The 14,945-nt window shown below is 45.1% G+C and overlaps 1 long non-coding RNA gene across 2 annotated transcripts; it reads left to right on the top strand.

Moving 5' to 3' along the window:
• The first annotated feature begins 323 nt into the window (after positions 1-323).
• On the top strand, positions 324-11,314 carry LOC137478790 (uncharacterized). Of its 2 annotated transcripts, XR_011001793.1 has the most exons (4): positions 324-455; positions 6,830-8,819; positions 10,766-10,968; positions 11,065-11,314. It is a non-coding gene; the product is annotated as an uncharacterized lncRNA (long non-coding RNA). The 2 variants fall into 2 exon arrangements; XR_011001792.1 differs by having other exon boundaries at positions 10,766-11,314.
• The last annotated feature ends 3,631 nt before the right edge of the window (positions 11,315-14,945 follow it).

The raw sequence follows: 14,945 nt of genomic DNA, 5'->3' as shown, positions 1-14,945 counted from the left end.
GACACACCAGTAAATGGCTACTAATATATTTTGCAATTACATTGACAAGGCAATATCTAATACCAAAGCCACATTTCAAATGTCAGAAAAAGCCTTTCAATGTACAAGAAGCCTTTGTTAACCTCTCACCCTGAGAAAATCATTACTGGTCTTTGGGGACATGCACTACACAGAAAACCCTCTGTGGGTTCCATGTCACAAGAGCTTTGGAAACCTTTGTTACAGCTGTGGGGGGTTCTAGCACAGGGACAGTGACAAAAATCTACCTTTGTTTGATGCCTAAGTCCTAAATATTGTTAGTCTACTGCAATAGCCAGAGATGCTGCAGGTCATGACAGAGCAGGGGAGACCCAGGGCTTTGTGGATGGGATCACAGTGTCCAAGGAAAACCACACAGCCCATCCAGATTGAGCCTCCCTGTGTTAATTCTGTGCAGTGTGGCTTGGGAAAGGGATGTTTCTCAAGGGGAAAAGGGATCTTTGAGCACTGGGTTACAGATGATTTGACTGTCCACAGGTAAGCTAAATGAGAAGATTGTAAAAAAACATTTCTCACTCACTTATAGGATGGTTTGGGTTGGGAGAGACCTGCCACAGTCAGGTGGCTTCAAGCCCCGTCCAACCTGGCCTTAAACACTTACCTTTAACAGGGACCAAAAAATCATTATGTTTGGCAGGGTGCAAGCAGCAGAAACAGAGTAGGAAATAACAGTGCCCAGCACTTCTAGAGGACTATATTTCACTGCTGCACACCGAGTTTGGAGCAGTGGAAACAACACAAGCTGTACAGCAGAAATCAGTCATCATGGGCGCTCCTACTTCAGCAAGTGCTTCAGAAAAATTTATGGCTAATCAGGAACATGACATTATTGTGCCCAGCCAAGTGCAGATGTGGGCTTGCATAAAACTTTCCTTATCATTCCTGAAAGGGATGTGCTGCAGTCTGTCACTGTTCAATAAACAACTCCACGGCCAAGATCTCAAGCGCTGCCGCACCGTGTCCTGATGATCTGCACTTTCCTTACAGAGAGTCAGAGAAAGATGCAACAACAAGCACGTAACAAACACATGGCCACAGCCCTTTTGGGCTGATGGGTTTCCAAAAAGGGGCAAATGTTGATTACTCGTGCATGTTGTTTTGCCTACAGAGTAAGGAGTCATCCAAAGTCGAAAGAAGCCAGTGAAAAGTCTCCCACTGGATTCACTGGGCTTTGCATCTACCTTAACATTAGACAAATTTAAATTACCACCCAAGCATAGGCTGTGTTTTGGAGAAAGGCAGACAACTAGAAAACATTCTAATTCACCAGTCTTCAGATTTTGCTTTATATTTTTGTTAACTAATTTTCTCCGTTTTTAAAAAAAATTATTGAACAACTGGTCCACTGAAGTTTCCTCTTCATTTTTTTATAAAAAAGAGCTGCTGGGGTACAGGTGCATTGCCTTTACAGCCACTTCTCCTGATTTCACATTTCTCCAAGCCCTTGTTTTCCCTGTCCCTCATGTCTGGCTGGTCATCAGTCCGGCTTTCTTGGGATGTCGCACTGAGCATTCCTCATTTAGACACAGGGAGGGGCTGGAGAAGACATCTGGTGATTTTCATCCTGCAGATTTAACATGAAAAGGGAATTGGGAAAAGAAAAGGTAGCCTTTCTGAGGCCATATCCTGCAGCAGCCAGGGACCCACCTGGTCCCTGGAGAGCATTAGAAAATCCTCAATGTTTTGCTAACTCGTGAGCTGCCTCACACGGCCCCTGAAGAGCAGGGAAGAGCCAGAGCACAGTTAACTTCAGTTAGCCACTCCCTAACTCTCACAGCTCCAGTGGTCTGCTCCAAGTGAGAGCAGAGAAGCTGCCCAGGGCATCCATCAGCCCTGGGGCAGGGAATGGAACCAGATCTCCCTTCTCTGCACTGCTGGAGCTTGAACTGACAGGAGAGGAGGCAGTCTTGGAGCGCAGGGGCAGAAGGGCTTCTGTTGTGCTGACCCCATCTCACCAAATGCCATCCAACCCAAACAAAATAATTGCCTTTTGCCATGGAGGAACAAACTCAACTCTTACAGGGCTTCAATCTCTTTCTACCTTTTCCTTCTTAGACAAAGGTCCAATGCCACATACATGGACTGGAAACCTTTTGTGGATGATTTCAGAGACTCAGTCTGGAGAAAGTTAGAGCTGAATTTGGAATTATTTCTCTCCCCTGAAAGTTTATTCAGCTGTAACTCTGAAAGTTATGTAAGGGAACAGGACAAAATTAGAATATTAGATAAAAATAGCACTAAAAGAAATGTTCATCTTCCTCCAGCATTTTGAGGCCACTTTTCTGGTCTTTTCTGGTTCTTCACCTAAAGCAGACCTTGCTCTAAGCTGGCATCTGGCTGAATGCCATGGCATTTGCAATGCCCAGGCAAAAAGTCACCTAGGATGGTAACAGCCTGGTTTCACATCCATTTGTGGCAATGTCCATGGCTGTGCTTCCCAGCCCTCAGAGCTTTACTACAGAGCTTAAACCCAGGTCCTGACAGTGAGTCAGCACCAAGCTGTCAAACCAAGCTGAAACCTCCAGGAAGCAGAATGTTCTCTCTGCATACTTTTTGTACCGCTCAGTACATTACATAAACTCCCAACGGGGAGAGCCATAGCAATGCTTTGGAAGGATGTATTTATTCCAGCAGTAACTCTAGCATTTAAACTTTCTGACAGCTGCTGTGAACAAATATGCAATAAAAATCAAAGCCAATTCAAAGCTGGTATTCAGAGGTGGGAGACTGCATAAGCTTTGGGTTCTGGGCCATGCTGTGCTTTGTTTAGCATTCAGACAGTGTAGAGGACTGCAGCATCCCTTTTCCACACGCAAGTCAAGCCCAAGTCACTTTGGCTTCATTTTCCAAGCTTGGCTGTGTAAAGCTAGAGCTCTGTCTCTCATTATCTGAGCATTTGGCTGCCACGGTCTAAAACATGACTGGCCCATGACAAGCAGCTTGTAGGAACAAGGAATTTGAGCATCCTCAGCTGCTCCAGTTCACACCTTCCCTGCTGCTGCAAGCACCAGATCCTCTGTCAGAGACAGTGACCAAGAGCTGAGGCCAGGAAAAGCTCCAGTCACTGCCAGGGCCTGTCTGTCAGGGCCCTTGGGTATCCACACAATGCTCCTATTCACGTTCAGTAGAAATAAAAGTAGCCTGTGCTGCAGAGGTCCTGAGCTCGTTACATTCCGTCCCAGAATCACAAGAAAATGTAGGTCAGGAGAGACCCCTGGAGGTCAGCTAAACCACTCTTCCACAAGGACAACCTGGCACTTTTCTAGATGAGCTCATGATGACAGACTGTTCCAAACCTGAGTCAGGTGACACGAGGCCAGGAGAGAGACCCTACAACCGCCCCACGGGTTCCTGTGGAGAACCCACAGCCTCCCTTACAAATTACCCAAAGCAGAGATGGCAGCAGAACTTCTTCTGCTCAGAGCTTTTGGGGGAAGCCTGGGACAGTTGCCACGTGCCACCTGCCCACATGAAGTGGTAAGAGGAAGCCCACATGTCAAGGAGCCTTACTGACTTTGGGGAGTTGCATGTGACTGGCTCACTTAGCCAGATTACATTGAATCCCTGCTGTTTACAGCACTCAGGAGGGAATTCCAATGATTCCTCCCTCAAAAGAGCTAAGAGTGAGCTGTGTCCACAGCCAGCAAAGTGGTCCTTGAAGCAATCACCTCTCCACAACTGTGCACTACACCCTTCAAGCACAAATGGTTGCTGTTTCTACCCTCAGTAGGGTACCCTTTGGGGGGTCTGTCTTATCTGCAGGGGTGAATAAGGGTTCATACATAGAGAGTCTGGATATTTTGTTAAGTAACAGGAGGTTTGTACCATACAGCCACCAAGATGGACAGCCTGACCCCTTGCTCTCATTGAAGCCCTTCTTTCATTGACAACAAGCATCAAGGTTATCATGCTGCTTATGCCAGTAGTCAAATTAATTGCTTTTCTAGAGAGATCTACAAAAACTGGTTTCAGGACCTGCCAGGACACATGCACTGCAGTTGGTCTGCTGTGGAAATACTTTACTATCCTTGACAGAAAAACATTTTTATCTGTAATCTTCTCTTACTCTTTGTCTCAACAACCTGTGAAAGAAGAAAGAATTTCTACAAGATCTCTTACTGTTCTGAGCTGCCTTGCCAGCTTTCAGTACTTCTGCAGAGCTGGTTGAAAAAAATATACACAGCAGAAAAGGATCCGTCAGTAGAACAGGGAGGAAATTGCATCCTGGAGCAGAGAAGGCTTTGAGTGATGTTGTCTTCAGTCTCCTGTGAAGCCAGGAAATTCATGATCCTTTCCAAGCCCAAACTTTGCCCACCTAAGCTATCAGACCACATTATAGTTTCCATCAGTTTTGCTCACTTCTTCCCTTGATCTGGTTCTTCCCATGACTCCTTGTCAGCCCTCCCTTGTCATTTCTGCCTCCTCTTGGATTTCCAGCATTTGAGACTCGGTCTGTTTTATCTTTACAATACATATTAGCAGAATCAAATAACTACACGAAAAAAAACCTGGAAACCCACAAAGGCAGCTGACTTATCGCCTGTGTTAGATTTCAAAATTCTTTGCAATTTGAGGAACAAAGGTCCTTGTTGAAATGTTCACAGTGGTGTGTCCTCTGGGACTGACATTGTTACAGAAGCTTCTGGAGGAACTGGATTCATCTGTGGTTTGAGGCAAGATAGGCACAGCAGGTGTATTCCCTGTCTCCAGCATCTTGGATCCTCTCCAAGGTGATTTCCATCCCCCCCATTCCAACAAAGCAGTGATCACAAGGGTCACTGATGACATTTTCTTGATCAATTCTCTATTCTTTTCCACTTCTGCCTCTATGACACCTTTACATCTTGTCTCAGCTTTCATGACCCCTTTCTCAAACATTTCTTTCCTGGGGATGCTTTGCATATTGAGCAAATGAAAAGACCTTCCCACTGGTAATTGGATTCAAATCAAAGAGAGGCAGGGGTGTGTTAGTTTGTAATTTTCCACTTTGAACCAAACTGTCATAGGAACTTCTAACTGTGTATTCTGGACTATCAACCTGAAAAGAGCAGAGTGATCCCAGACCCACATTCTACATGTGATTAAGCTGAGGGATAGAACAGAGCAGCACTGGAGGTACAGTTCAGATCTCTGTACTTGCTGTCTTTGCTCCAGGAAGCCACCAGGTTGAGCCAGACTATTGACCAGAGGGAAATTCCTTCCAAAACTGAGCTTGCAGTGCCCGTTCTCAGTCAGGAATGAAGGTTTTTCCACTCATTGCAGGTTCCAGAGCCACATCTCTGATCAAATGAGACAGCTCAGAGGAAAGTCTGGCAGATAGCAGCCTTAGGTAATCCTACGGGACTCCCAAAAACCCCTAAAACTGCAATGTAAGGAGACCATATAATAGAGGAATGATGTGCAAACAGCACAGATTCACTTAGCAGGAACTGAATGGCGGTGACATCCAGCCACCAACCTGTTGATGATCACAAATCACAGAACAGGTTGGAAGAGACCCCAAAAAATAATCTGATTCAAGCTTTGATGGGAAAGAGAGCCCAGACAAGACTATGTAGCACCTCAAACACCTCCCTGGGGAAGCTTGGCTGATTCTCCTCATGGTTTTTTCTTCTTACTCTGTAATATTTCTTTCTTATATCAAGATGATGGGATCACCCTGCCAACAAGGAAGGCCGTTTCCACTCCCTAGGATTTATTACTGACAATCCAAACAATGTGAGGGATTGTCTCATTTTTCTGCTGCTTTTTCCTACTGTCCATTTCAAGGCTGTGGAGCAACATCCACCCAGGTGCAGATGTCAAAAGCAATATTAAGAAGGTCATCTCTGGTCACAGGCAGCTCCAATTGTCAGAGGTAGCGGGATGCAGTCTTTTCCTTAGTCTCTAAGCACAGCATTTGAAATATCCTGTAGGATGAAAACAATGCCAGCTACAGCATTTCTCCCCTAATTTTTGGGAAGAGGGCCAGGCAATCGCCACAATTAGTCATACATTCCAAATGCAGTCCCCCTTCTTAGTTTCAGCCTCATGCCTGTCCTTATGTTAAGGATGAGGCTACGATCTCCACCCCAAAGAGGGTCTTTGCCTCAGTCACACACTATCAATCAGTCTGGCTCTCAGTAATGAGGAAAGATGCTTTCCTTCCTTCCACCTTCTATTTGGACCTTCACCTTCCCAGTGGGATTGTTTTACTGGGTAAAGGAAGACAGAAATAGACAGAGAGAAGCATGTCAATATGTGCATTGAAGAGGAATTAAAAACAAAACATAATGAAATACCTGAAAGCACAAGGGAATTTGCTGGAAACTAGAGGAGAGAGGAAAAGAAGCAGCTATCACGCCTTTTACTGCTGCACATGGAGTTCGTTTTGAAAAGTTTCCTCTCAATGTCCTGCTTTCCTCCCCCTGCTTGCCCACTCCCCTGGGGAGGAGAAGGTAGAGAAGGTATCATTACAATATTAATCACCTTGAAGAGGGTAGAAACCCAAGATTTTAAAACCACTGCAAGAGGAAGAAGCGTCTTTAGGGGAAAGTTCAAACAGCTTCTTTTGCTTGAAGACTGCTGGAAACAATATGGCAATCATTAGTTTCTCTCTCCCCAGTTCAGGGTCGTTCATTTAATTCACACATGATGAACAACAGACATGCACATAGGTCCAACAGCGATATTAAAGTTGTCTCTCTTGCCAAGAATCATGCCACTAGAAAGCACATGTGTGAGCCCATGTGGGTCTGGAAAGGGTTAATGGGCTGCTGGGGGCTCTCTTCTTGCACAGAGGTTTAAGGAGGGACAGCAGTTCAGATGGAGAACATGCTTCACTCTCACAGTGGGACTATCCATGGACATGGCAAGATGAGTTGTCTGGGAGGGTGGAGGACGCTGTCACCTTCAACTGAGCAGCTGCACTCACTCTGGCTGTGGCAAAAGCCTCCTGGAATGCATTTGAAAGGACAGCATCTGACCTGGGGTGGAGGTACAAGAATCCTCAAGTCCAGCCTGGCTTTTTTTGGGTAAATCCTGAAGCCTCACAAGAATGTTCAGCTTAGGCTTCACTGCCCAGTCTTGAATAACTGCAGGAAAACTGGGTCATTTTTTACCCTTATGTGGGAGTATCTCTGGTGACAACCAGCCTTTGCTCCCCTCAGACAGGGTAGATTTCCAAAATGACAGCTCCATTTCTACATGGACCAGCGAACACTTGGGGCAGTCTTCATTGTTTTCAGGACAGCCCTGACTGCCAGCAACTGGCTCTGCACTCTGCAGTAGAGCTAAAATGAAACATGTCATCCGGCCAGAGAGTCTCCTGTCCTCTGACAGATCACTACAAAAACAGAAGCTGCTGTCTGACCTGAATTCTTTCTTACATCTTCCCAGTGCCATGTGCTTGTTCTCCACACAAACAGTCCCTGCCACTGAATTCTTGGTGTCATTCTGACCTGGAGCAGTGAGCCCTGTAGCATAAAAGTTATTTGATTTTAACCAGAAGCCTCTGCATACTGGAGGAGGATATTTTCCACTCTGGCTCTGGCATTGTCTGCTTGGTGACCTTGAACAGGTAGTGTTATCTTTCTTCATCTCTTTGTCAAACAGAGACACTGGCACTGATGACTCCTGTAAAGCAGTTTGAGCGATAAAAAGCCAGGTGCTGACATTATTGTGCAGCGAGCATTTACTCTCATCTGCTTTAAATCTCTGCCTCCTTCATTTTCGTTGAATAACCCCTTTGTTCCTGTATTATGAAACACTGTAAGTAGACTCACAAGTGCTCACAGGAGTGAAAAGTGGACACAGACTGACAGCGAGCCCCTCCTGCAGGGCAGGATGTCCAGGGGCAACACCCCGGCCCCTTCGACCCCAGTGGGAATGCTGCCAAGGGGGTGACTGCTTTATTGCTGATTCACAGCAAATGATAACAAGAGAAGCATTTCATAGCATTTTCTAATCTGCTTCTTGAGGGTTTAGTCATCCCAAAAGTCACTATGAATAAGGATTACTCTTCCCTTTCAACAAATTGATCTCTCATGCAAAACTCTGCCCAGTTAACGATTTCTTCACTGCATGGTGGGGGTTTTTGTTTTTCTGGTGAAGTTACCACCATCTGTGGCCAAACAACACACTGAACCCAGTAACCTTTCAGAAAGATGACAGATGATGTCTGCTGCTCATTTCATGTGGTTTTTGCCCAGTACGGTCTCTGAGGAAAGGAAGAAGGTGCCAAAACTGAAATAAGAAAGATAACATTGGTAAATGTCAGAGCTCCCTGGTGAGTGCAGAGATCTCAAAGACTTGGGAATGCTGAACAGATGACTCACTGGGAAGGGTTGCCACATGTCCTGTTTTCGACAGATGGGACACTGACTTCTTGTATTTAGGATCCTAATGGCATTATAGTAGCAGCTAGAGGCCTTGATAGTGAAGGTGATGACTTTTGGGGCTTTGTGGGGTAGAAATTATCATGCAGGATGATGAAACTGGATTTAATGTAAAACTGAGTCCAAATCCTTGCATGAATATTTTGGAGCTGCTTACATCCAGGGCCTGGTTTACAGGTGCTGAAGGGCATCTTCCTTGCTGAAAAGAGAGATTTTGTCATAATTATACATGCAAATATAGCAGTTCTCGTTGAAATGCTATATATATTTTTCCCATTCCTTGTAGAGCCTGCTACATCTTCCAGTCATTTGGATCCACACTTCACACCTGTCCTGAGCTTAACTGGACAATGCAGAGATTTTGCCTTAGTCCCATGGACAGATTTCAGAATTATTTCTGTTCGGGTCAGTCCAAAAGCAAGTTGGTTTTGTTTTTTTTTTTTTTTCTTTCTGGCATTGAAAAATATGTCATGTTGAAAAATTAGATATCATTTCCAAGTGAGTAGGCAATGTATCCTCTGTGTGAAATGCTGAAATCACAGTCCAACTTTCCCATATTTCCCTCTGCATTTTCAGCCAAAACCACTGGCTGAACGCAAAAGTACATGAACAGCCCTAAATCCCACCCTATTTCTAATTGACTTCACTATTCAACAAATAAATAAAGCCATGCAGCTCTAATGTAATGATGCTTGTGATGACATTTTCCACATTCTGCTCCAGATCTCTATGTCATTTATCCCACCACGAGCTGGTGTAATGTACCCTACAGCAGGATGAAGAGTTTGGAGTCTGCTACTGTCTGTGAACTAAAACAGACCTGGAGTGAAATCCTGACCTCAGACAATAGCAGCTTTGCCACCAGCAGAAGTGGGACCAGTTTATCAGCCCAGGATTTCTAACTCAGGCATTAGAGGCTTGTATTTTTGACAGTTTTAATCCAGAAGCCCTGAGCTCGCTACCATCATCTGTGGGTGTGATTACATGGGCAGACAGGATAAAGCTGGAGTGCTCAGAGTATTTCTGCTCCACTTCTGCTCCCAGATTTGAATCTGTCACTCAGCTGGTCCTGTCCAGCCAAATAATTGTTCTTCTGGGGACAAAGTCCCACAGCGAACACGCCCAAGTGCCCTCCCATTTAACATGGTGCTGAAGGAATACTAATTTGTCCACTTCCCCCTCCCCTTCTTATCCAGTTGAAATAATAAATATTTTTCTCATGATTTATTGGATTTCAGTTTGTTGAAAAGATCCTCCAAACAAATGAAGTTTTAATGGCAACAAACACCAGCCGTAGCGCATTAGAAAATATAAACAGCAGCAGAGACCATTAAACAAAAACCACTTTGGATACAGCTGACACAGTGCTCAGCAATCTTCACCTCCCAAGGCCAGGGCCCGAGACAGAGGGTCACAGAGAGTCCCTCACTGGAAAAGAAATTTGGAAGGATCACAGATTTGAGTCCTCTGGATGCTGAGAGCTGCAAGAGAGACTTTTGAAGTGACCAGTCCAGACTTTGGGCTACTCAGGACCATAGGCAACACCTTAAACATTGAATCCCAGAATGGTTGAGGCTGGAAGGGACCTTAAGGACTATTTAGTTCCAACTGCCCCTGCAATGGGCAGAGAACTTTGCCATAGGATCAGGCTGCGCTTAGCCCCACGCAGCCTGGCCCTGATGAAGGGATCCATTCCAGAGATGAAGAGCCAAGGCAGCCCCCACACTCTGTTCCCTTCCTTCTGCCATGCCCACTGTGCACCACTTTCTGGGAGCCCAGTTTAGCCCTCCAGCTCCCCTCCTCTGTCTTGTGTTCTCCTCCTAACAAATGGGCTCAGGCTGGAGTTCCAGCACTGCATGGACACCTGCACAGCACCTGTGTTGGGCCCAGCTAGCACTGCCTCAGAGATGAGCACGTTGCCCTGAATGACCCTCCCTGCAAGAAGGGCTGATGTGCACCTCTCCGGGGAAATTAATTTGGGTCATTTTACCCTGCTCTGGAAGATGGATGCACCACCTGTGCACAGGTGAGAGGAGTCAGCACACGGCCCCGGTGCCACAGAGCAATTGTCACCCCCTCCAGGGCACATCCAGTGTGTTCACAGCCTGTCCTGTCTCCTTCTCACATCTGTCACATCTGTCTCTGCATGGGTAGAAGCAACTGAAGTGGTTACAAAGTGAGTTCTGTGTGCCTGGGTTTATTCTCAGTACACCCCTAGTTTCTCCCCTGCCCTCCCATCACACTGGCCAGCACAACTGGATGTGCAATCACTCTTAGAACCAATGCTGTCAAAACAAACAGACCCCTCAACTGCTTCTGGCAGGATGACTTTTTCTGACCCATTTTGACAGTATCAGAGTAGACAGTGAGTACTGGCACAGCTACATCTGCACGCTGGAGGCTGGAGCAGGGAGAGATCAGGTGGAGAGACAAAACACTCTGTTCCTTCAGAGCAATCACAGCAAAGTCCAAGCAGAAAGGGATTAAGAAGAGTTGTCCAACAACACAACATTTGTCAAGCCAAGTCTTAGAATGTTTCTGCACAAATCCTAAGGTCTCATCTATCCACAGCCTTTTCTTAACTCATAGATGCTATTCAAAACAGCCTTGATGAGTGCACAGCTGGGTTTGCCACCTTTTATTCAAACAGGGGAAGCATGGACCAGTAATGTGTTCCAGAGACTGGAAATCAGGATGTTTTGATTTGAGATAAAGTACAAAACATGTGTGAGTGACCAAAGACACCCTGCCTGAGCCTTTCAGGAAATAAGTGATTTAAGACATTTTACCATAAGAGCAAGAGTTTACTGTCAATAAACCATTGTTTACTGTCTACACAAGAGCTGTGGCTACTACTTTATTCAAACATTCATATTTTGTCTACTTAATCCATTCCAAGTCACTGCAAACAATTTCCCTTTCATCATGCGGGATGCCTGGGAAAGGATCCTGTCTGTCTCTATGGAATCCAAGCTGCACCTTGACATTCCCAGCATGTCCAGGGCTCCAACCTGCCCCTCCAGCCCTGCATGTGCCCTGACCTGAGCAGTCACCTCTTTCCTGCTCCCTGCCCAGCTCCAAGGGCAACCGGCAGGATTCACAAGGCACTTTTCCAAGGCCATGAAATGAAGTCCACCTTCCAGGAGTGTGGCCCCTGCCCATACAGCTCAAGCAAACTGCACACTTCAGCTCATCTCTGGAGCTCCCAGTCTAAACCCATGTAGTACCAGCATGGTTCAGATGCCAAGTAATGAAAAATAATGAGTTTCATTTAAATAAAAACAACCATAAAGCCCACAACAATCCACAGCAAAATTCTATTTCTACTCCAACCTGTGGGCTCACCATAGAAAGGCTGAGCCCACTGGGAAAAGTCATAATCCAGCTGATTGTAAACCACATGCCAAATACTTACAATCAGATTTATTTCATGGTTTAGAAAATCACTAAGTCATCACTATGAGCACCACGCTGAGCTGTGTACTGAAACACATCATAATTAAACTGCAGCAGATCAGAATTGTTCCAGGAATGAACAACGTCAGGAGCACAAAGTGGCCAATGTGGATTTGCAAGAGATCATGCAACAATGGTTGCAGGGCAAAAAACATTCATTTGTTTGAATTATGAGCACGTTAATTTCATTTTTAACTAAAGATCAGGATAGGATTCAGGTTAAGGAGAAGGCACCAAGAAGGATGAGGTAGGAAAATGAAGTTAATAAAAATATTCAGTTATAATAGCAAGGGAGAAAAGTAGAGAAATCAAAATACATTCACTGAGGAGGATGTAGATATAACCAGAAACAGCTCAAGGTTCTGTGATGAACAATCCCACACTGGTAACAAGCCTAATCAAAAGCCCATCAAAATCAAGGTCTTTCCACTGACTTTCCCCTTCGTGACTGCATGACAAGCAAAACTTTTCCCATTACAGACTGTCTGCTACAAAATCTTTTCTGTTTCTCTACACATTTTTCCACTGTTCTTAATAAAGTCATTTTCTTACATTATGTTAATATTTAAAAAAAAAAAAGAAAAGAGAAACCCTTCATAAATACACAATCAAGCCTGAGGTAATTTTCCTAAAATAATTTTTTAAATAAACTGCTCTGTACAAACTTCAGTCACTTCAAAATGCGCTTTGAAACTGAAGACTGTGGAAAAGTTAAAGAAGTGATTGCTGATAAATAGTTCCATATGATTTATCGAATATAATATCCTTCCCCCCACAACAGAGTGATTTTTCAGATCTTAGGGCATGGACTTGCTGCCTGCTAAGGGATGTGTGCTGAGATTTAATAAGGTATTTATATGCTGAAGAGCTTCCTCCTGTTCCTGTATCAAGCATCAGCAGTATTTTCCTAAATAGAAATATCCCTTAGGATGAAATTGAGCTAAACTGGTGGAGTTCTATAGAAGTGACATCCAAAAAATACTTTAAATGTTCCTCTTTGTTGTTGAAGCAGGAAAGATACCCTGCTTTAGTTAGGTTGTGGCAACACCCAAAAGTTTATCCTATTAGATGTAATAAAATGTGATAACATTGCATTTAGATGTCCAGCTAAATTCCGCAGAGATTTTCCTGGGGTCTGAGGGAGAATGGAAGTGATCACTGCCTGATAATATGATCAAACAGCAGATGGAGAGCTTTTGATGGTAAGATTATAGGGTACCATGTCTAGATAGCAGCTTGAAGAAGCCAAAACACCTTTCCCTCTTTCAGAACAGGTAATATCATATTGCACTGGGCCATAGGAATATGTGATCTGGAAAGACTCAGTGTGGAAAACAATCCCAAAACCAGGCACTTTTTCAGCTTCTCTCTATTGCACCATTGCCTTACAGAGCATTTGGAACACCTACCTGGGTAAGCTGTTCAGCTCTGCTTTAACACATGCATAGATGCCTCACACTGCCGTAAAAGATTAGCACTTTCTGCCAGAAATTAGCCAGGTTTAAATAGATCCCTGTGCAAAATCCTCAGGTGTGACCATCCTCCCTCTCCTGCCAGAGCAGCACGAATCCATGCATGGGAAATGCACGAACACAAACAGAGCAGGAACCCAAACTTTGTGCTTGGGCTGTTGCTAATCGTGTGAGGAGCTGGAGTACAAAGACCCCAAACTGGTTTTTCTTAGGATTTGTGTAAACCAACAGAGGTCTGATGTCTGTTCCATGGAGGGACAGCAGCTCCAGGCCACATTCCTCGGTAGGATGAAATCATGAATGTGTTTACCCAGCTTTTCACAGCCTTGGATCTGGCCATGATCCCCAGCCCCACTCAGGCAGAACGTGGGCAGGAACAGAGAGATCCATCTGTACCCATTTGTCAGATGTGAACTCAGAGGTCTTCAGAGTGCTTGGGAGGACATAAAGAGTGTTCCTTTCCAAGAGCCTTGGCAAGGAAATGGATGGGCTGAGCTCTCTGAGCTCTAAACAGGAAACAGGTTCTTCACTCTCAAGTGGCTCAATGAAAAATATCATCCATAAGTGACAGTAATGCCTCTGCTCACATGCAGCCAGAGGATGCCAGAAATTCAGGTGAGAACACACAAGAGCCCCTGAGGCAAAATACTGACACTGAGCAGACTGAGGCAAATGAGTTCAGGTTCCCCTAGATCAGCACAGCTGATATCCAGCTGCTAGGATCTTCCAAAGGTACCAAATTCTGGGCATTTAGGAGAGTCTAGAAGGAAAAATGAGAGGGCAGCAAAAAATACTGCAAGTGTTCACCCTAAAACTTCCAGAACTACAATGAAAACTTCCAGAACTACAGTATGAAAGCCCTTTCTATAAGAAGATTCAATAAAGGTGCATTTGGATGGGGAACATTGTCTGATTGTGCCACACGTCTCTGCAAAGTCACATAAATGTCCCCAGGTGTCCCAGTAGACCCAAGATGTGGCAAAAAAAAGCTCTTGCAGTGGAAAATGGAAGGGCTGGAACAAGATGATCTTTAAGCTCCCTCCCAACACAAACTATTCTGTGATTCTATGGGCAGCAATGGTCACAGGGGTGAGGAAGAAGCCAGCTCAGTATGAACATGTGGAACTCGCTCACATGTTCAGTGTTGTTTTTGTTATAGGGAAAAAAAGGCTGAGTGGGTGGGCTGAGAGTCCCCCACTCCCACAATGTGGAAACAATAAATCACAGGGAGCCCTGGAGAGCCACCTGTGATTTTTAAGTGTGAAAAACCCTCTTTCTCCTGACTCCATCATTCTGCCTGCCATCCTGTTCTCAGCCCAGCACAGGTTTCTTGGGAAGGGTCTCACAGCCCGCTGGGCAGGGAAGCCCATTGGTCTGAGATAACTGCTGAACCCCTCAGCTCCTGTCTTGCCTGGTTTTAGTGGTTTGACCCTTGACCCCACACAGACTTTGTCCCTTGACTGTCACACCACTACGTCCTGCTTTGGCTATCCCAGATTCCCATGACACTCAGCCCATGCCAGGAATGTCACATCTTTCAGCACCCCAGTCCTCCTTCACTGACTACAACAGACCTCCTTTGAGGCAGATCCTGTGTCACCCT

Source organism: Anomalospiza imberbis, chromosome 9 (assembly GCF_031753505.1).
Source record: "Anomalospiza imberbis isolate Cuckoo-Finch-1a 21T00152 chromosome 9, ASM3175350v1, whole genome shotgun sequence".
NCBI lineage: Eukaryota > Metazoa > Chordata > Aves > Passeriformes > Viduidae > Anomalospiza > Anomalospiza imberbis.
Note: the sequence above shows the minus strand (reverse complement) of the source record. Positions and strands in the feature narration are given on the sequence as shown.